A 22,363-nucleotide genomic window follows, 5' to 3' on the forward strand; every position below is an offset into this window, starting at 1 on the left:
TTGTCCCTGATGTTATTTAACATCTATATGAAGCCGCTGGGCGAGATCATTCGGAGTTATGGAGCGTGGGTGTTATCAGTACACGGATGACACCCAAATCCATTTCCCATGTCTCGTTCGTCAGCCTCGAATTCTGATGGCGTCTCCTCTCTCAATGAATGTCTTCGGGCAGTAAGGGGCTGGAGGAGGAAAACAGATTGAGGCGGAATCCAGACAAAACGGAAGTGCTCACGGTAGCGAGCCCCGAAACTAAGAATTGGGTTGCAACCTCCGTCCTGGACGGGTCACACTCTCCGTCAAGGACTGCATCGCAGTCTGGGGGTGCTCCTGACTTGTTGCTCTGATGTGAACCAGGTAAATGCGACAGTCAGGAGCGCCTGTTATCAGCTTCGCTGATACACCAGCTGCGCCTTTTCTGGAAGTAAGGGATCTCGAGACGTTGTGCACAGCTGGAACCTCAGTCTAGACTTCTGTAATGCGCTCTACATGGGGCTACCCTTGTGCTTGGTCCGGAAACGGCAACTAGTACAGATATGGCAGCCACAGTAATTTTTGGAACATCCAGGAGGGACCATATTACCCCGGTTCTAAAGTCCCTCCACTGGCTGCCCATTAGCTTCCGACCCAGTACAAGGTGTTGGTTATCACCTTTAAAGCCCTAAATGGCTTGAGTCCAAACTATCTTCGGGACCGCCTTCTCCCCTACAATCCTCCCCGCGGCCCCCCACTGGGAGACTTCGAATAGGTTAGCTCTGTTTCGCGTGCACGCAGATATGGTTAGCGGGCTGAAGTGATCCCGGCGATAGAACCGAGAAACTTGGAAAAGATACTGCGTCCCATTGATGGTTTGCGATATGATGTTGTTGACTTCTGGTCAGTTTTTTAACTTTTGTTTTTTGTGTTTGTTTGTTTTTTTAAATTCTGCATTGGATTTAATACTTTTTTAAGGAGGGGAGGGCACCAGGGATTTTTATAGTGCTGTATTTTTAACTTTGTTAGCTGCCCCGATTGTTCTCAGAGGGGCGGAAAAAAATAAATTTTATTATTATATATTTTATTCATTAATATATCCCCAGTGGACAGAGGGAGAGGGAACCAGCACAGCATAGAACACTCCCTTTCCTGTAGTGGCAGTTCCAGCCTGAATGGCAAATATGGGACAGATTTGCACCACACTTGATGTGACTCTGTAAAGCGATGTAAGACAATAAGAATACACTTTAATAGAAAAAAAGATCTCACATCCAACTGCTGTTACATCTATCTTGAAAAACATGCCTTTTCTGTGAAAACTTATCAAGACGCAAACACTAATTTCTGGTTATGTATATTAATGTATGTCTTTAGACATTAATAAATTTTTTAAAAAGACGCAAACACTAATTTCTACACCATGAACAAACCTGACCCACCAAAACCTATTCATTACCCACAGGCATTATCATCAGTATTGCAAATCCATGACAAAATTTTAAAGGGTTCTTTAAACAGTGTAGTTGAAGCCACGTGTATGTACTCTCCTGTTGTTAAATGAGGACAGGCTGCTAAATGCAGCAGAAATCCTCAAGTCCTTGTGACTCATTGCTTCTTCATTGTAAGCTGGCTAGTGGCTTCCTGGGAGGAACTCAATGATGGGTTTCAGTGAAGGAAGAAGAGCCAAGCCTCCAGAGCAATGTTTACTATGTTAAAATGGTGAGTCCATTGCTGCAGAGCACAGTCTTTAACTAATTACAATCGTGTGTTCCTCTCATTTTTTCGCAGGAACAAAAGTAATCAGCATCTGTGTAGCAGCATTCCCCTGAAAAGCTTGTTTGTTCAGAACTGCCTCTGGTCTCAATTGGCTGGTCAAACATGTCCAGTTGGTCTGAGAAAGATTCAATGGTCTTGTCCATCACTGGGTTTAAATCAAAGTCCCAGAGTTCATTGCAATGACCACCCCCCCCCCTTGCCTAACTTGGGGACATGATTTTGGGTCAGAGTTTGGGACATTAGCGTGTGTATTTCATACGCACCAACATTTCAAAGATGAAAACCTGGGAAAGCATAGCCAAACCACACAGAGTATGATCAATATGGCACATAATTAACAAGAAAGAACCCACAAGAAGCTGTTGTGGACGTGGGGGCTTGTCGCCACGACCCATGCCCTACGATCTCTTCCAGCGGGCTTACCACCGGAAACCATTTAAAAGTTATGATACCCTGACTATGCTTGTTGGCTATTGATGAATTGTTATTTTAGAGAACTAATAGGAAGTTGGTTAATTCAGTATAGTGTTTATGAGAATATTTTTGTACACTGTATCATTTTCATGGAATCCCACCTCGATCCTTGGGAGAGGCGGGAAATATAATAAACCCTATTATTATTATTATTATTATTATGAGGAGTGATCAGGGTATAAGTGGCCTCTGGCCATGCTGGCCATTCCTTTTTCCCTATCTGCTTGAGTCCATAGCTTCCAATTTTGGCTTCTCCTGGTGACAAGCAGGTCTGGGCTCTCCCAAACTTTGTGTTGCTACTTATTACTGTCTTATGGTGGTGTTCTAAACCATATTACCAATTGTGCAAATAGGATGCAATATAGCACTAGGTATCACATCGCAAACACACAAGGTTTTATAAGTGCAGCAGAGAATTCCAGAAGAAAATCAGCATGTGCGCTATAGATTATAGCAAAACCTTTGACTGTATAGGTCACAAAAAGTTATCAATTATTTTAGAGAGCTGGGTGTGCCAATATGTCTGATTGTCCTGATGCACAATCTGTACTCAGGACAAGAGGCTACCATTAGACCAAAATACAGAGAAATAGAATGGTTCCTAATCGGAAAGGGAGTCAGACAAGGATGCATTTTATCACTCTATTTATTCAACTTATGCACAGAAATTCATTGTTCCCTACCTACAAAGGAGCCAATGGCTTCACAAAGTAAGGAGACATGATGGATTCCAAAGGAAGCATCTTCTTTGAGTTGCAAATGGACATTAAATTTCCTGGACTTGGGAAATTTCCCAGTGACCACATGGCCAAAGGAGGAGGTGCGCCCAGCCCTACAATCAGTTTGGGGGAGCCATGATTGTGCACATCCGTCCATACGGGGCACACAATGATGACGTCCGCATAGTGTAACATCCAATCAGCACCATATCGACATCATCATTGTGTGCAAGGGCACCAATGATGCCCCGTGTGGGACCTATAAAGAACCCGCCAGGAGTGGATTTTTTTTTTAGCCCTGCCAAAGGCCACTGCATTTATCTGCTGCTGCCTCCATCCGGGGGAGAAAGGGTTGCCCCTTTCCCTCAATCTGTACAGCCCCATAGCTGATTTTTCTGTTGCTGTTTTCTCCTTTCCTTCCTTTCTTTTAACCTACTGACTAACCACACCTGGTCATGTCATCTAAAATTAAGTTGATAAGAAATAGAGAGCTTGATTCCAAAATTCATATAAGCTCCTGAAATATTAGTTTGACAGATCAATCACTGGTCAAAGTCATCCTTCATATAAAATGTATAGGATCATATATGTACACAGTATTCTGGATGGGATCCTAATGGAGCAATATGCTAGTGCAAAAACAGTTGTTCAAGTATTTGCATTTTTTCAGTGGTTGCATAAATGCAGTTCCAAATACAGCCAATCATTTGAGAGTTCATTCGCACACACAGCCCACCCCCAATTCTCACTTTTGACTTGGTTGGTGGAGAGCTAATTAACTCTTACACCTCTCAAAATATGAGATCCATGTAACTGTGCTGATATATATTTTCACCAGTCCAAGAAGTATATATAATCTTGCCTTCTGTTGGACATTTCTGAAATAGCAACAGGTTGCACATGGTCATTTTGGAACTAAGCATAACTCCCTTCCAGAAAAAAACAAACAAACCCCACACCTGGTATTGCTGACCACTGGATATCCAGAGGTACAGAAATAGTAATTTTGGACTAATGGAAACCCTTAGGGACTCCAATCACAGGGTTTTTTTGGCAAGATTTCTTCAGATGGTGTTTGCCTTTGCCTTCTTTTGAGGCTGGTAGTGTGTGATATGCCCAAGGTCACCTAGTGTATTTCCATGGCCAAGTAGAGATTCAAACTGTGGTTTCCCAAGGTGAAACTACTACACCACACTGCCCTGCAAATGATACGATGTTGCATCTTTTGGCTCTAAATCCATTTACCCAAGAAATTCTCCATAAAGCCATTTGTGTGGCACCCAGTTTAGGGATTAAGCTATGAAACCTCTGAAAAAAGCTCTGTGTGTAATGAGCCAAGGTTTATCCAAAAGAGATGAGTTCTTCAAACACAGCAAGATACACTTCACACAGAATATAAAAAAGTAATTTTTTAAAATGTAAACTTCTAGAATCCCATAGTCCGCCAAAACAAAGGGAATTTTTGTTTCCAAGCTCTGCTTCCACCACTTTACACCACATTTCAGCTTTGCCCCTTTGCAAATGAAAAAAAAAAAGTATTTTGTTCCCTGACACAAAGGACAAAATGTCTCCTGGCATTCTACATACAGAAGCCAACTAGTGCCACAACAACATTGACAATCCAACAGCTTCCTTGACCACACCTGAGCAAAATAGCTCCTAGAAGTGTGCTCACACATGTCCATATAGCCATGCTTAATGCTCTGCTGTTCTAAAATGTGGTTTAAGTTATGCTGTTGCTTTAAAGTGGTTTAATGATGCTCAGGATTTTCCCACAAAAAAAAAAAGTCCCAACAGTATAACACAACACAGGAAACAATGTGGGAAACTGACTCTGTTGGTGTGAATAATAGTGGCAGACTGATTAAGGTATTTCCTTTTCTTTCGCTCAGATTAAGGGGGAACTTCATGTCTTTTATAGAAGGGGAATTTATACGCTATGACCAATGCACAAGTTAAAGTTTTTCTTATGACTTGCTGGGGTGAAAGGGTTTCCTGTTGAGATGCAAGTCATGGAAGAAATGGGCATGCGTTTCTTCGCCAACATACTTTTGGGTGACCAGGAAGGCACCTGCATTCTAAATATAAATTCCTCAAGATATATTTCTCCAATATACATTTTTTCAGTTTTCTCAAGAAATATTGTACAGTACATGTTTTACATCTAGAAATTTCAGAGTGAGGTAAAGATGATAAAACAATCTTAAACCATTAAAAATAAAATAAAATTATATTTTAATATATCCCACTGTCCACTAGCTCTTAAATATAAGAGGCTCTCCTTTGAGGTTTTGGAGCAGAGGTTGAATTGCCATCTCCCAGGAGTGCTTCTTTCTAACTAAAGTTTTGTGATTTGATAAATAATAATATTAATAATAATAATAAACCTTTAAAGGTCACCAAGATAGGGATCACAAGCTGAGAACAGTGCTAATGTCAGGCCTTTAAAATACCACAGGGCTTTCCAGACAGAAATGTACTAAAAACATGGTAGAAAATGTCAAAAATAGATGGGCAAACCAAATGATTCAATGCCTGGAGTAAATTTCAGCATTTAGGCAATAGAAAAGTCTCTGTTTGGGTCCACATTCCAAGCATAACTATAATAGCAAAGAATCTCGAGGAAGAATAAGGTTTCATTATGAGACTTCTGCCAAAGTGATATTTCTAGAGCAAAAGCACAACATTAAAAATAAAACACACCAAATGTGCTCAACAAGGGAGAAGAGAATGCCCTCAAAAGCTTAAAAGTAAATTAACAGTGAGGGGGGGGGGAACCCTTGACATGTTCATCAGACTTCATAAGACTTTCTCAGACTGACAAGGAATGGACTTTGCATGCACTGCAAGGTTTGTTTAGAGTTTTCTACAGAGTTTTTAATATATTTTAAATTTTAATATGTAATGGTTTTAACTTTTTAAAATTGTTTAATTGTTTTTTTAAATTTTGTATTAACATTTTAATGCTTTGCGTTGTTTTTAACTTGTACTGTTTTAAATTTTGTTGGCTGCCTTGAGTTCTTATACCAGGAGAAATGTGGGATATAAATAAATAATTAAATGTTACAGTATGATAGCAATTGCACTTTTTCTACAGTTGTGTAGAGGTGTTGATGGAAGGCACACCTAGTGCTTCACTTCCTGCACATCGTCTGCAAGTATGGTCTTTTTCTTCCTTCCTGAAACTACCTACGCTGATATACATTGGACCCTTGTTATAGGCTGGGGTTTGGTTCCAAGATATCCCATGGATAACAAAATCTGTGGATGCTCAAGCCCCATTAAATATAATGACATAGCAAAATAGTGTTCCTTATAAAAAATGGAAAATCAAGGTTTGATATTTGAAATTTATACTTTTTTTGAACATTTTCAAACCGTGGATGCTTGAATTTGTGTATAAGAAATCCATGTATAAGAAGGGCCGACTGTAGCTATGCCAGAATAGTCCATCAATGGGTTTTTGCCCACAGAGACATAGGAGAGTGGGCTTTGATAGGCTAAGCTATAAGCTTTCATAGGCCAATCTATCAGTCTCCACTGGAATCCTGTTAGTGACAAATACACATATAACCCAGAGTTATGTGCACATTCCTATGCCTTCAAGTCTTTTCCAACTTATGGCAACCCTAAGGTGAACCTATCTTGGGTTTTCTTGGCAAGATTTATTCAGAGGAGGTTTGCGATTGCCTTCCTCTATGAGAGATGACTTTCCCAAGGTCAACCAGTGGGTATAATGGCCAAGCAAAGAATCAAACCCTGGTCTCCAGAGTTGTAGTCCACCACTCAAAGAGCCATTTTCTAGCCACTTGTGCCATGTCCAAAACCTCCCCCATTGGCAGCTGGGGTGAAAGGTGTGCCTGTTCACCAACTGGGGGGTGAGGTGGGACTCTGAAGAAGTAAGTCGTCTGGCCTGCAAGAGGAAGAGAAACATCTGGAAACATCTGGGATAGCACCCTCTTTTCTTTTTCCCTAACTGCTGAGACCAGAGACTTCCTCATGTTCTGAGTCATCTTCCTCCCTGTTTCACTCGCCATGCCAGTAAACAGCCACAGAAGTGGCTCCTGGGGTTTGACAGCTGGCAGTGATAAAAATGTGCAATCTTGGACAGTATCTCCTTCATTCCATCTTGTTCTTTTCCTTCCAATTTGATAAAATATGTGAACTTTGGTAAATTCGTATAAGAATTTGACTAAACTGAAATTCTCACTTATTCCTACAGTTGAAGGGAGATTATTTGACTGCAAGCAAGGGCAGACCAGGATCACAGAGGCCTGGGTCCAGCTGGAAGATAAAACCAAACATTTCCAAACCTGAGAAAAACCTTCCGGGCAAGGCTCATCATACTGCTGTATAAATGCAGGTTTTGCCCCTTCTCTCTTGGCAGCAGATAAAAGAGCAGATGGCATAAAAGAGAATGCAGTACAAGGTGGCAGAAACAAAAGCTGAGAAGAGGATGCTGCTAATCCCCAGGGAGAAATCTCCCACTAAGGTTTTAGAAATGAGAAGGGAGGTTTAAGGAAAATGGCTACAGATGAAGCTGGATTTAGAAACACTGTTTCTACAGAGGAAAGGTGAAGACAGTCCAGAAAGTATGAACCTTCAATGCACATTAAAATTTCTTTTAAATATATAACTGCAGAAGAAAGTCAAAAGATAGGCGGTTCAAGGGATTAAGGATGTGCCAGTAAGAGAGTGTATTCTGCTGTTTGTGCTTCAGCTTTCTAGTGTAGGAATGCAAAATGTTCTTCTAGGACAAGGATTCCCAGTGATTGGGCAGCAGCAACTTCCTGGGTCCCAAAGTCTCTTCTAGGAACCCCAAACTGCCTATGGCAGGACCTCCCTGTCCTTCCTACCTCGGCTGGATCCAAGCCACATGCTAAGACCCCCCCAAGGTTGTAGGACATATTGGAATTTAAACAGTGCGGTGTACTCCAGTGCAAAATGAGCTTTTGGTATAAAACAGGATAGAAATATCCAGGATACTCTCATTAGGTTAAACAGTGAAACATACATTTATTGTTGCAAGAAATCCATCAAAAATAGGAAAGATAGACAAAAGAAAACATTCAGGGGCAACCATGTTGGCCATATAGCAAATCCAACGAGATTCAAAATGCACCAAACAGTGATACCTTTGTGAAGTCAAAGCCTTTCACGGCTGGCATTCATGGTTTTTTGTGGATTTTTTGAGCTAGGAGGTAGTGTTCTAGAAGAGTTTATTCCTGACGTTTCGCCAGCAGCTGTGGCTGGCATCTTTTCTCTTCTAGAAAATGGCCTCATTGGGCCAACCAAAATGCTAAATATACATGTTGCAAGCTTTCGAAGTACCACTGGATTTTTCATTAGGCAAGGTGTTAAAAACAAAAAAGACAAAATAAAGAGCCTGATACTTTGGTAAAAGAGTCCTTATAATGCTGACTCTCATGTGTGTGTGTGTATGCGCCATCCTGAGGCTGAGATGCCTCATGGATGCTTCCTTCTCAGATAAAGATCTGTAAAACACTACCACTAGCTTTTGGAGAGACTGGGGGGGGGGGGGGAGCTCTTTAGGCAGGAAGGAAAAAAAAAAAAAAAAAAAAAAAAGGATTGAGCAACACAGATCAGGGAACATACAGATGAAAGCAAGACATGTACATCAAGTTTCCTCTCTACCCCTAATTACTCAAAAAACAACAGACATTGATGCCTCTTTACTTCCAACAAAGTTGTGGCATGTTGTGGACATAACACAATAGCTTTCTACTACCAGAACTGAAGGTGGGAGGGCAGAAGGAAGTCCAGTTATGATCTAGCTTCTGGAAAGGTGAGTAGCTGAATTTATACCTGAGGAGTGGACCAGTGTGAAGCCTTCAGCTGACTACCTCCAGTCCCTTCCTTCAACAACCAGGCTACCTCTCATTGGCCGCTCTTCCTGGGCCACCCCCCAAGCATGCAAAAATATCACAAAGGCTCCGGGAAGATAACAGTCAACCAGGGGAACATGGTGCCAATCTGGGAAGCCCCTTCCTCCTGCTATCTGCAAAGCTTTCTTCTTGGTAAGCCACTGCCAGAGAGCCAGTGTGGTGTAGTGATTTGAGTGCTGGACTATGACTCTGAAGAACAGGCCATGGGAATTCACTGGATGACCCTGGGCAAATTACTCTCTCAGCCTCCAAAGATGGCAATGGCAAACTCCCTCTGAAGAAGCTTGCCCAGAAAACCCCATGATAAATTCATCTTAGGGTTGCCATAAGTTGGAAACAACTTGAAGTCACACAACAACAACAAAGTCAGGGATATATCACTGCTGTCACCCCACACTGAAACTGCTTTTGTTTTATCCATTTCTATCCTGCCTTTCTCCCAATAATGAGACTCAAAGTGGCTAATACCACATTTAAAAACAATGCAGATTGAAGACTGCACAACAACTTGAAAAAAAGTATAATTTAAAGAAAAGTTAAACATTTTATGAATTTAAAAACTTTAAGATTCATTAAAAGACTATATAAAGTGTAAAACAGCGCTGCACACTATTAAATTCTAAAAGCCTGAGGGCGTACAAATATTGTAACTTGCCAAGGAAAGGAGAGCAAGGAAGGAGCCATGATGATGATGATGATGATGATGATGATGATGATGATGATGACAACCCCACCACCACCACCATCACATCATTAAATAATTCATTTACAATCCGCATTTACCTCAGTACTAGGCCCCAAAGGCTTCCTATAAAAATTAAAATAAATACAGTTTTAAATTAGAACTTCTGAAAGTGAAGGGAAATCTGTACTCTGTCAGTCTATGAACACTGGCTACTAGTGGCATGTCTGTCATTTACGCTGCTTTCTTCCTGCCCTTATGTTGCTGTCCAGACGATGCTGGACCAAAGTCCCAATTCAGGTGAAGAATGTCTTCATATGGTAAGGTTAGCTCCACACAGTCCAGGCTATCCTTGCCTTAAATCAAATTTTAAAAACCTACCTTTTGATCCGACTTTTCCAGAAAAATGTGGAGCACTCTGGAGCAATGCCAAGCAGCTGTTCACACTGCATCCCACTGTGTCACCTGGTGCTGCTGGCATAAGTTGCTCCCTCTGAGGTTTCAACAGATACCCTGCCATGCTGGGTGCCTTGTTTTCAACCTGAGGAGATAACTTGCACCAGCGGCAGTGTAAACAGCTGCCCCACATTGCTTTGCAATGCACTGGTAACAAGGGAAATTTGAGAAAGCTTCAGGGACAGAATGTTCCAGGAGACCTGCCTCAGGTTTACATCTGAACTTTAAAGGTATAGTCCCCAAAGAGGTTCAACAGCCTGAGAATCTCCTTAAAAACTTCAAACTAAAGCCTAAAGTGGCTTTATCATCCCACTGACATCACAGTCACTACCTGTCACTGAAGCAAAATGGTACTCTCTGACATTCTTAGGGACCATAAAAACAGAAAACAGTAAGGAGATAAGCTTGAGACATGCTCTGAGATAGGCAACTGTTTATTCAGTTCTTAAAAAAAAAAAAAAACAACTCAACTCAACTCATTTCAGCTTTAATAACAAAAGGTCTTCTTCAGGGTCTTCATCAGAAATCACTGGAGTTGAGAACACTCTCCAAAACACAGGACTATTGATTGTAAAAAGACACTGATTATGTTTTTAAAAAGTCCTTTTACAAACAATGGTCCTGCGTTTTGGAGAGAGTCTCAATTCCAATCATTTCTGTTGAAAGCCCCTGAAGAAGGCCTTTTCTTATGAAAGCTTTTCAAAAGAACTGCATAAACAGTTGACCATCTCAGAGCACAGACACCAGAAAGAGCCAGTGCAGTTGCCACCAAATGTCAATTACAATGCTGCAGGAATCCCAATAGTAACCACAGATTTTGGTGCAGCATCAATGGGCTCTCCAGTATGCTGGGAAGAATCAATATGTCTTTAATGCCATGTATCCTGGGGCTCTGGCTATTTCACTAGGCCATTTTCCTAAAATCAGCCTTCCTGGCTCAAGTCAACACCTATAGGCTGGGTTTAGACATAACCCCTCAAGTGCTAGGCCACCTTGGCCTGGCATTTTTCTGCAGTGTCCTCAAGGCTCTCGTACATTTCAGGGCTTTTTCTTTCCCCAACATCCCTATTGTTAGTCCTCCACAACGTTATGCTTGGACCTGGCCCTTGCATCTGAATTGTGCATCCATATGATGCCAGTTCCAGGGAGCAGCAGTTATGATCAGGCAATCCAGCCTCATTCTTGGCTGTATAAATACTGGGCAGCAGTTCACTGGCAAGTGATGCTAGGCCACTCTAAGACTGTATCTGCACTGCAAAACTAATGCAATTCGACATCGTGTTAATTGCTATGGCTCAATGCTACTGAATTCTGGGATTTGTAGATTTGTGAGATACTGTGGCTCCTTAGACACAAGAAAGAGATAGTGCAGTTGCCACCAAATGTCACTGGCAATTATAATGCTTCATGAATCTAAATAGTAACCACTGATTTGGGTGCCAACACCAATGGGATCTCTAGTCTGCTAGGAAGAATCAGCATGTCTTTAAGAACAGATACCATGTATCCTGGGGCTCTGGCTGGGCTGGGGTTTGGTTATAGGATCCCCATGGATACATAAATTTGTTGATGCTCAAGTCCCACTAAATACAATGACACAGTAAAATGGTGTTCCTTATATATAAAAAGGGCAAAATGAAAGTTTGCTTTTTGGAATTTATATTTTTGGGGATATTTTCAAGCCTTGGATGCATCAATCGGTGGATAAAGAATCCATGGATAGGGAGGGCCAACTGTAGTTAGTCTCCCCTGTTAGAGAGCCACAACAAGCTACAAATCCCAGGATTCCATAGGTTGGTACTATGACAGTTAAAGCAGTGTCAAACTGCACTACTTTTGTAGTGCTGGCGTAGCCTTAATTTTACTCTGGATTTTAAAAATGTTATCCCAGGTATCTTGCAGAACTCTCTGCCCCAGAGTAGGTTCGGTCCCTTGGAAAGCATCTTTAAAGTTCAAAATAAAACTCAAAGTATCACCCCACTGACATTGGGGCCTCCTCAGTGATAGCACCCATCTTGAACATTTTCTCCTTTGTGACTCAAAAGGCAGAAATTGTGCTCAATTCTAAAAATGTTATCTGTTCATCCTGGATTTAACCAGCTGGTAATGATTGTGATTTTTCCACTGCTGTATTGGTTGTTTGTCTGGAATGTTTATTATTTAAAAACTGTTGCAATTTAGTGTGTGTGGGTTTACATTTTGTATTATACAATTGTGTAATAATACATTTTGATACAAACAGCTAAGAAATTTTATTAAGTCAGAGGATATGAAAGTACTACCAAAAACAAAATAATGCAAAGAAATAACTTCCAGTCAGCAAAACCTATGACAGAAACATCATTGCCTAGTGCTAAAAAATGTAGGAGAGCCAGCATGGTATAGTGGTTTGAGCATTGGACTATGACTCTGGAGATCGGAGTTTGATTCCCCACTAAAGCACAAAAACCCACCTTGGGCAAGTCACACTCTCTCAGCCTCAGAGGAAGGCAGTGGCAAACCTCTGAAGAAAACCCTATGACAGGTTCACTTTAGAATTGCCATAAGCCAAAAATGATAACAACAAAAATGTAGGACAAGGACTCTGGAGATCAGGGTTCTAATCCACATACAGCCATAGAAACTGACTCAGCCCCAGAAAACTCCTTGATAGGGTCGCCTTAGGGTCTCCATAAATCCAAAGCAATTTTAAGGCACATAACAAAAACAAAAACAAATTAGGCCACTGCCTATTATCACACGACTCAAGAGACAGTCCCTTCTTCCCTTATCATTACAGACCAGCATAACTTTACAAAAAGAAGCATTAAAAGTCATGGGTGAAGCATAACTCTTGTAAGCAACATACAGGGACAAAAATGCCGAAAAGTTTGGCACAAATGCTCTTGCTTTGGAGATGAGCAAGGACAAAGCAGTGATCCACCCTTCTTTTTTACCCAGTTAATTCAATGTCAACACGTTTAGCCCACTCTTCTCATGTTTCTCCTGTCACTCAATCGGGTTTTCTGTCCCCTGCCTCTTTAACAGAAGCGCCTCCTTCTTCTGGAAAGAAAGATTGTTTATCTGTGGCAGAGACAGGCCCACGCAACAGCCAGTTCAACTATGTAGGCAGGATTCCCTGTGCAGAGCTGTGCCAACAACACATGTCTACAATGCAAAAGTCATCACGTGCCAGGCGTTAATTATACCCAAAGGAACCGCACTTTTGCACATTAACTCTTTGGAACCACAAGTCAAGACTCATCCTGAGTGCTGATCTATTCCTAATGAATCCCTTACACGCTGGGCATAAGCCAAAGGCTTAACACTAATCGAATTGATCTAATGTAACATTTTCTTTCCCTCTGAGATCCCACCTGGAGTGATGTGTTAATGAATAAATTGCCAAACGAACAAGGGAAGCATAGGGTTTCTAGAGTTAATGTCATGATATATTCCAGTTCATTTTGGGTCTTCGTTAATAATAAAAATACGCAGCACTTCTATAAGAAATGTCAGGTGTCTACATTGCGTTATAAACATTATCCTAATAAACTTTATAAGAGAGAACACTGTAAACATGTTGTGGTGGGAAGAGAGAAGGAATCAAAACCAAACAGCAAATCCTAAAACAGAAGTTATCAATTACATTAAAAATTATATTGTGACCCCATTTCAATCCAATACATTTTAATACTATGTGGTGGCACTCTCATGCACACTTTTTTCCTAGGAACAGGTGCCTGCAATGGATTTTGCTTTCGAGTAGCACATATAAATAAAGTTTCAGATGTCTCTTAGACATCTCCCTTGATTTGATCCATTTTTGTTCTGCTTTTATTTCTCCAACTTTGTGATGGAATTATAGAATCATCAAGTTGAAAGAGGCTCTATGGGCCAATAATAATGATAACAATATCCCGCCTTTTTCCCAAGATAGGGGAAGATATCAGGTCCAACCCCCTGCTCAGTGATCAACAGTTGCCAAAGCCAGGGTGACTGTCATAACTGCAAAGGAGGACAAGGCACTGAAAAATATAGGACATTCGAGAAAAATATTGAGCATTACAAAATAAAAGCTACAAACGCTCATATAAATATGAATTCATGCTTCCAAGGGGTTATCGTCATAAGTATGAAACAACTTGAAGGCATGCAACAACAGCAAATATAGTAACTGTATGTTAACATTAAAGGTCCGTTCTTTTGTCTGATTTCTCCTGCCCCATGCGACTTTTGAGTGGCATAATGCCTTTTGAAAATTATTTTCCTCTCCCCGCAAAAAGAATGACAGGGTGAAAAATTCTCCAACACTTCAATGGCAGCTTTTAAAACATATCTTCTAATGTCTTTTCTGAGAAAAATGTTCCCCCAGCTCTAAACTATATGCTCTCCCAACTGCTATATATAGTCTATGTGCTATATAGTCTGCCCAGCTCCTTCCTCCTTGCACTATAAATAAACCGCTACCGTATGTGCTGGAGAAGCACGCAATGACACAAGGACATCCCAGGGTGCATCTGCACTGTAGAAATAAGGCAGCTAGCTACTGAAACTGCTCACTTCTCAATGGACTGATCTTGTGTTTCTCTACTCCTTTTTTTGTGAGGTTCATAAGGAGGCCTTGACAACTGTGACACCTAAGCTGTGAAATAGCTTTACAAGGGTGCATCTCTACTGTACAAATAATGCAGTTTGAAGCCACTTTAAGTGCTGTTGTGCCACTTTAAGTGCTGTAGCCCTATTCTATGGAATCCTGGGATTTGTAATTTTACAAGGTCTGTCCCCTTCTCTGCCAAAGAGGGCTGGTGCCTCACAAAATCAACAAATCCTAGGATTCTGTAGGAATTCTGAAGCCATGGCAGTCAAAGTGGTGACAAACTGCATTATTGCTACAGTCTAGATGCACCTCCAGCCTACGTTTTTGGGGGCGAATCAGTCTTTTATTTCTATTTTACGTGAATCAACTTTGCAAGTCACCACCAATTTAGTACTTTAGGATCAGAACCACAATCTCTGTCTCTCTCTCTTCTCCCAGCACAGTTTTAGTGCTGCATTATGTGCATCCACACTGCAGAACTAATCCAGCTTGACACCACTTTAACTGCCATTGCTCAATGCTATGGAATTTTGGGATTTGTAGTTTGTTGTGGCCCCAGAGCAGAGCTCTGTATACGTGCTATACAGTCTTGTCCAGCTCCTTCCTCCTTGCACTATAAATAAACTGCTATCCTATGTGCAGGGGACGCTGACAAGGATACAAACTACATTTCCAAGAAATGCACAGCATTGAGCCATGGCAGTTAAGGCGCTATGGAATTCGAGCCCTGACAGTTAAATGCTATGGGAATCTGGGACATGTAGTTGTGGTAGCACAACTACAAATCCCAAAATCTCATAGCATTGCACGACGGCAGTTAAAGTGATGTCTAACCAGATTATTTTTCCAGGGTGGGTGCAGCCACAGACTGCAAGCCTTTTGGCCACTGGCCTACTGGGGATCAAAGTCCTATTAAACTCAGGAGAGGTGTATAGGATCCACGCTAATGTTATCATACGCAAGTTATTGTCATTGGAGTCCCTTAAAATAAAAGTCAAGCCAGTGGAGCTCTGGAATACTCTCCCTAACCTTCGTCAAGAAAGAGTGTCTTGGAATAACCATATATTCTGCCGACAAGGTTGCGTGACGCTTGTAAAAACTGAAAAACTGTGGAGAGGGGAAAAATAAAATATAATTAGGGACACATAAAATCTTCTGCATCCACACTGCCAAAATAATCCGGCTTGACACCACTTTAGCTGCTATGGCTCAATTCTATGGAATTCTGGGAATTGCTGTTTGTTGTGGCACCAGAGTTTTGGGGACCAAAAGAAAAGAGAGAGAGAGAGAAAAAGAATTGGACTGACAAGGAAAAGGGCATCAAACTGGCACAGCAGTCAATCTTTCGGTGCCCATATACCCCTCTCTCTCATGAAAGGCCGATCTTTGCATGTACATTTTAATGCTTTTGTGTTGCTTTCTTAACTTGTTTCCAATGGGTTGTCAGCCATGTGGAGCCCCTATAGCAGGCGAAAGGCAGGACAGAAATAAAAGAAAGAATGGTTGGACTAGGACACGGGAGTTCTAGGGTTCAGGGTTCAAAGCCCGGCTCAGCTGTGGAAAACAATCTTGGGCAAGTCACACTCTCTCAGCCTCAGGGGAAGAAGACACTGGCAAAACCTATTATTATTATTAAGCTTTATTTATAGAGCACTGTAAATTTACATACCATCAGTTAAAAATAGAATAGAATAAAATAAAATGACCTACCTAAATTCCACCAAAATATCACATATTAATACATATTAACATTAAATAAAGCAAACAAATAAAAAATAAAAATAAAAACAAACCTACGATGACAATCTGAAGAAGCCTTCTGAAGAAACCTTGCCAAGCAAAGAAGCCCCAGGATAGGGTCACCATAAGTCACAAAGGACTTGAAGGCACAAAATAACCTCAACCCTGGGTGACCTTGGGCAGGTCACACTCTCTCAGCCTCAGGGGAAGAAGGCACTGGCAAAAACCTCTTCTGCAGAAACCCTGCCAAGCAAACTGAGCCAGAAAGGAGTTGGAGGCACCCAGCAGCAGCAGCAACAGCAGCCAGGTCCCTCACTCACCTGAGAGGCGCAGGGAGAAACCCTCCTGTCTGGAGCCGAGGGGAGCTCCTGCTGGCGAAGGACCTTGGCCCGGCCTTCTGCCTGCCTCCCTGGGAGCCGGGGGGCTGGAGCCTGGAGCCTGAGCAGGACCGCAGCAGCCCCAGAGACTCCGCCTTCCCAGCTGCTCTTTGCTGCTGCTGCTGCTGAGACTGAGAGAGCCAGTGACTCACGGCTCGCCTCTGCTGCTGCTGCTGCTGCTGCTGCCTCCATCCTGCGGAGCAGCTGCAGTGGCCCACTCTGGGACCACTTGGTTCCATCCACACTGCAGGGACAATCCAGTTGGAAACCTGGCTCTCAGTGCTGGGGAATCCTGGCCAGTGTCCTTTGCTCTCTGATCCACAAAGCTTCAATCTCTCAAATCACCAGTGGTCCCCCAAATTGTGTCCTTTATAATAAGAGCTTTTTTGGACTTCAGCTCCCAGAAGCCTCAGCTATATTGGCCAATAGCCTGGGATTCTGGGAACTGAAGTCCACTATCCCTTAAAGAGCACCGTTTGTGGACCACTGCTGTATTTTAACAAGCTTTTTGTCATGGCCTTTGGCTAGCTGTCACAGTGGTATAAAACTGCTTTATTTCTACAGTGTAGATACACTCTTTGTCATCTCTCTAGTAAGGGACTAGCTTGCTGTCACAACACAAATGGTATCCCAGAAAAGTTACATTTTGGGAACTAAAATTCCCAGGATCTGCTGGCCATGATGGCTGAAGGATTCTGGTAATTATAGTCTGAACAAGTAGTTTTTCAAAGCTCTGCTCACGTCCCAAAGTCATGGATCATAGCAACTAAAAACCACAGAATTTGGAGACATGTTTCAAAATGCTCAAAACAGAGATGTTTTACTGGTAAAAGAGCCCAATGCATTTCAGTCTGCATATATTTTAAAGGCACCCAATCCTGTCTGCTTTTGGAAGCTAAGCAGGGCCAGCCTTGTATAGTACTTGGATGGGAGACTGCCAATTAATACCAAGTGCAGTAGGCTATGTTTCAGAAGTGGCAAGACTACCTCTGAGCATTCCTTGCCTAAGAAAACCCTATGAAATTCATGGGGTTGCCATAAGTTAGCAGGAGACCTGAAGACATGCACACATACACACTTAAAGCCTTCTTCATAGGCTATATAAAATCATAAAAGAACAGCACATAAATACACAATGTAACAATAACATATAATATAACATTACATGAAACGATTATTACATTAGTACCGTGTCTGTGGTCTCAACATGCCTGTTCAGAGTCTTACGTTTTTGGAATCAGGAATCTAAAATCATTTACTGAACAAGCAAAAACATGTGAATGAAAGCTGGGTCCCCCCCCCCCAAGTCTTGTAAGCACAAGGCCAGGAAGAAAATTAGATAATATTCAAGGACATATAGAGGTCTCTGGGATGTAGGGAGAGGGAACATTGGAAAACTGAAATAACTTACAAGCGTGGGAGGAGGTCAAGATCCTCATCCAAGGCCTCTGGGAACCAAAGATGTTAATAATAAAACCAACTCTGAGTCCTTATTAAACAGAATACTCTCCTTGGTAGTGTAGACTTTTTCTGAGGTCTGTTGCAGACTGATGTTGTTCCAAGAAATAATTTTCCAAGGTTGTACACATTTTGTTACTGTTGCTTATATTACAAAGGTATTCCTCCATGCATTTCTTGGGCCTTCCTTGACTTGTTTTTATTAGTTGTTCCCAGGTTTCTGTTTCTTTATAGTAACTGAATCCAACCAAATTATTTTGGTACCTAATGCAGTAAATCCCACCAAAAACAAAAACAAACAAACCCTGGAATAATGACTATTGATTTACTGCCATTTCATGACTCCAAAGACCTACTGCTTGAGGTACCTGTATGCCTCTCTCTAATGGAAAGGCCAGCCTTTCTCTGGCAGCCACATGCATAAGGTCTGGATATGTGGGCCCTTCAAACACCATTGTAGTATTATGATGCCACTTTATCTACCATGGCTGTATCCTCTGGAATTCTAGGGTTTGTAGTTTAGGGATGCACTAGAGTTCTCTGGCAGAGGATTCTAATTACCTTTCCCTAAATTATAAAAGAGAGACAGCAAGACATACGGGTTTGAGTGTTTGATTACAATTTTAGAGATCTGCGTTTGAATTCTTACTCAACCATGGAAACCCACTGAGTGACCTTGGGCAAGACACACTCCCTCAGCCTAAGAGAAAGGCAAAGACTAACAAATCTTGCCAAGAAAACCCCATGATAGGGTCCCCATTCACTGAAAGGCACACAACAAGAAAAACTACAAAATATTTTTTTTCCTGTCCGTTTTCCACCATATTTCATCTAGCTCTTTAGTTGTTTTTTCAATCCCATCTTTATTTATGTCCTCTTTAAATTCCCCAAATTAAAGGGAAATTTAAAAGATGGGATTGAGAAAACAAACAATGAGCTAGATGAAACATGGTGGAAGATGGACAGGGAAAAAATATCAAAAATTTACAAAGTGCTATTAAAAAGAGTTTTGAAAAACAAGGTCATAAAAGATAGTATGGAAAGATGGGCACAGGATATAGGCCACCCGATAGCATACGAGGACTGGCAAAAAGCATGGGGAAAAAACAACTCCTTTACAGCATCACAAGACCTTAAGGAAAATCATACGAAAATTTCAAACAGATTGTATTTAACCGCTTTGAAACTTAAGAAAATCTATAAATTGACAGATCAGAAATGCTGGCGTTGTAATAACAGCACGGGCTGACTATTTCATATGTGGTGGCCCTGTAACAAAATAAAGAATTACTAGACTAAAATATATTTACAGATTCAAAGGATGTTTGGGATACAGTTTACAATGACACCAGAATTTTATCTACTAAATATAACCTCTGTGTTTAAATCTAATGATGAAAACAAATATTGTAGGGTGTTATTATAAAGTGGGCCCTTGGTATATGTGGGGGATCCGTTCCGGACCCTTTGCGTATAACAAAATCTGTGTATGCCCAAGTCCCATTGTCCCCAAAGGCGTCGCGCGTGCACGAGTGCCACCATTGGGGACAAAAGTCCCTCTCCTCCCCTCCTCCCTCCCTCCCTCTTTACTTCCTCAGTCGCCACCGCCATCGCCTCAGCCTCCTTGTCGCCGCCACCGTGGGAAGGCCGGGTGGTGGTGTTGGAGGCCAAGAGGCTTCCAGGCTGCTACCCAGCCTTTCTGCGGCAGTGGTGGCAGTGAGGAGGCTGAACCTTGGCGTCCAGCACGGCCTTCTCGCAGCTGCAGCCTCCTTGCCACTGCCACTGCGGAAGGGCCGGGTGGTGGCCTGGAGGCCTCTTGGGCACTGGCAGAGAGCCCTCCAACACCACCCGGCCTTTTCGCGGTGGTGGGGAGGCCGAGGTGGCGAGGAGGTACTGAGGCCGTGCTGCGGATCTATCTCCTTGCCGCTGCCTCTGCGAAAAGGCCGGGTGGTGTTGGAGACCAAGAGGCCCCTCCACGGTGGCAGCAGCGAGAAGGCCGAAGCTTGGCCTCGGCCTCCGCTGCCTCGTCCTCCTCACTGCTGCCGCCACCACCGCAGAAGGGCCTTTCCTGTGTCAGCGGTAGTGCCGAGGAGGCCAGGAGGTGGTGGAAGACTTGAGGGCCTCTGGAGCTGCTGCTTCACCTCCTCACCACCCGGCCCTTCTGCGATGACGAGGAGGCAGAGCAGCAGCTCCAGAGGCCTTCATGCCCTCCAGCACTGCCAGCCTCCTCGCGGCCTCGTCCTCTGCCGCCGCCATGGGAAAGGCCGGGTGGTGTTGGAGGCCAAGAGGCCTCCAGGCTGCCACCCGGACCTTCTCGGCGGAGGTGGTGAGGAGGACAAGGCAGCCGAGGCCTAGGCCAAGCTTCAGCCTCCTTGATGCCACTGCGGAAGGGCCGGGTGGTGGCCTGGAGGATTTTTGGCCTCCAACACCACCCGGCCTTTTTGTGATGGTGGTGATGGTGGTGATGGTGGCGGCCTCCTCGCTACCATCACCACCACGGGAAAGGCCGGGTGGTGTTGGAGGCCAAGAAGCCTCCAGGTTGCCACCCGGCCCTTCCTCAGCAGTGGTGGCAGCGAGGGGGCCAGGAGGCTGTGCTGGAGGCCAAGCTTTGGCCTCCTCCCTGCCACGCTGCCGCCGCTGCATAAAAGCCAGGTGGCGGCCTGGAGGCGGCCGCCTTTGGGGACAACTTCCGGGTATGCCATCTGCGAATGCTCCAATCCGCAGATGGCAAATCCACATATAAGAAGGGCCGACTGTATCTAGTAACAACAACAAGAATATGGAAAACCAAATATTGGAAAAAGGAGGAACTGCCAATGTTAGATGACTGGATAATAAAAATGCAAGAACTAAAGGAAATGGATAAGTGAACCTATCTGATCAACAATAAATCGGGAGAGAAATGAAAAGAATGGGCTCCTGTATTACAATATTAGGAAGAGATACTGGGAATCCGGAAGGAACTAATGGAGTATTAAAAAGATCAATAAAGAAGACATAATAAAAGTAAGGGAAATTAGATATTTGAACGGGTATGAAGGTTCACTTTATTGTCTCTTTAGTTAAGGTATAGGTTATCAAATTACAGTAGGGGAGTAAACATGTTAAAAATATGTATGTATATTTACATTTACAGCTACAATTAAGGCACTAATAGTTATTTCAAAGATACATATACAGATAAAAAAAGAGAAAATATTTATAATAGAATCAATAGCAGAAATGCTAAAGAAGAAATGGAAAGAAAATATGTTTCAGTTTAAAAGATGGACTTCCATTAAATTATAGATATAGACTTCATGACTCAGTAAAGAACTCCAAAACCAGCCTATAAAAAGATGAAAGTAATGTTGATAAGGTTTCATTTTTTGTCCTCCCTTCTTTCCCTTTTTCCCCCTTCTTTTAGAAAACGAGTACGGTAGCTATTGTAATGAAGGAAGGGCATAATTGTTCCAGGTAGATAATGGGGGAAGTTAAAGCTCTATTAAATCAAATATATACCACCACACACAACACCACACACACACACACACACACACACACAACACACCTGTATATTGGTTCTATATCTATATTGGAAGAAGTCAGCATTGAACCTGTAAAGACCGGCTAAAATAAAGGTGCTACGGGTCCATTTGGAGGCATGCTGTTTAAATGGTGCATGCGCCTAAGAAGCATGAAGCTGCCAAAGGACTGGATCACAGCTTTGGCGCGGCTTCTGGATCTTAGCTTTTTTTAAACAGCATATCTCCAAAGTGACCTGCAGCAGCTTTATTTTGGCCAGTCTGTATGGGCCCAATGTTAGGCAATAAGAACTTTTATGGTTATCTTTGGCCCGTTTTACACAGGCCTTTGCCATGCCCCCAGTACGTCCTAGGGGTTGGCCAAGGACACAGCGTCCAATCAGGCTTACCCCTAGGACGTACTGGGTTTGTCAAAATGGCGGTGCCCTATACACATGGGTGCCGCCATTTTGACGTCGTGGACGTTTAGCGTCCGCACATCACGGCATGGTAATGACGCCACAAGTGCGGCATTGGCACCTTGCGGTGTCATAACCGCACCGCAAGAAGAACCTGCTTTTTGCAGGTTCTTTTTGCTGCACCAGGGAATTGCGCGGTTTGTCCGCTGTGGTTCCCTGGCGCAGCAAACATGGGCACTGGCAGAGAGCCCTTTTTGGGTGCTTTGTAAAGCGCCTTTATAACACTACTGTATATTTGTTC

At 42.7% G+C, this 22,363-nt stretch overlaps 1 protein-coding gene across 4 annotated transcripts in view; it reads right to left on the minus strand.

The window, feature by feature from the left end:
• The window catches only part of SYNE3 (spectrin repeat containing nuclear envelope family member 3), a 111,420-nt gene extending 94,713 nt beyond the window's left edge, over nt 1–16,707 (minus strand). For all 4 annotated transcript variants that reach the window (XR_006101585.1, XM_042446730.1, XM_042446729.1 and 1 more), the window contains exon 1: nt 16,626–16,707. The gene's annotated coding sequence lies outside the window, so the exon portion shown is untranslated. The remainder of the gene's footprint in view (nt 1–16,625) is intronic.
• Nucleotides 16,708–22,363: the final 5,656 nt, after the last annotated feature.

This window comes from Sceloporus undulatus, chromosome 1 (genome assembly GCF_019175285.1).
Source record: "Sceloporus undulatus isolate JIND9_A2432 ecotype Alabama chromosome 1, SceUnd_v1.1, whole genome shotgun sequence".
NCBI classification, from domain to species: Eukaryota; Metazoa; Chordata; class Lepidosauria; order Squamata; family Phrynosomatidae; genus Sceloporus; species Sceloporus undulatus.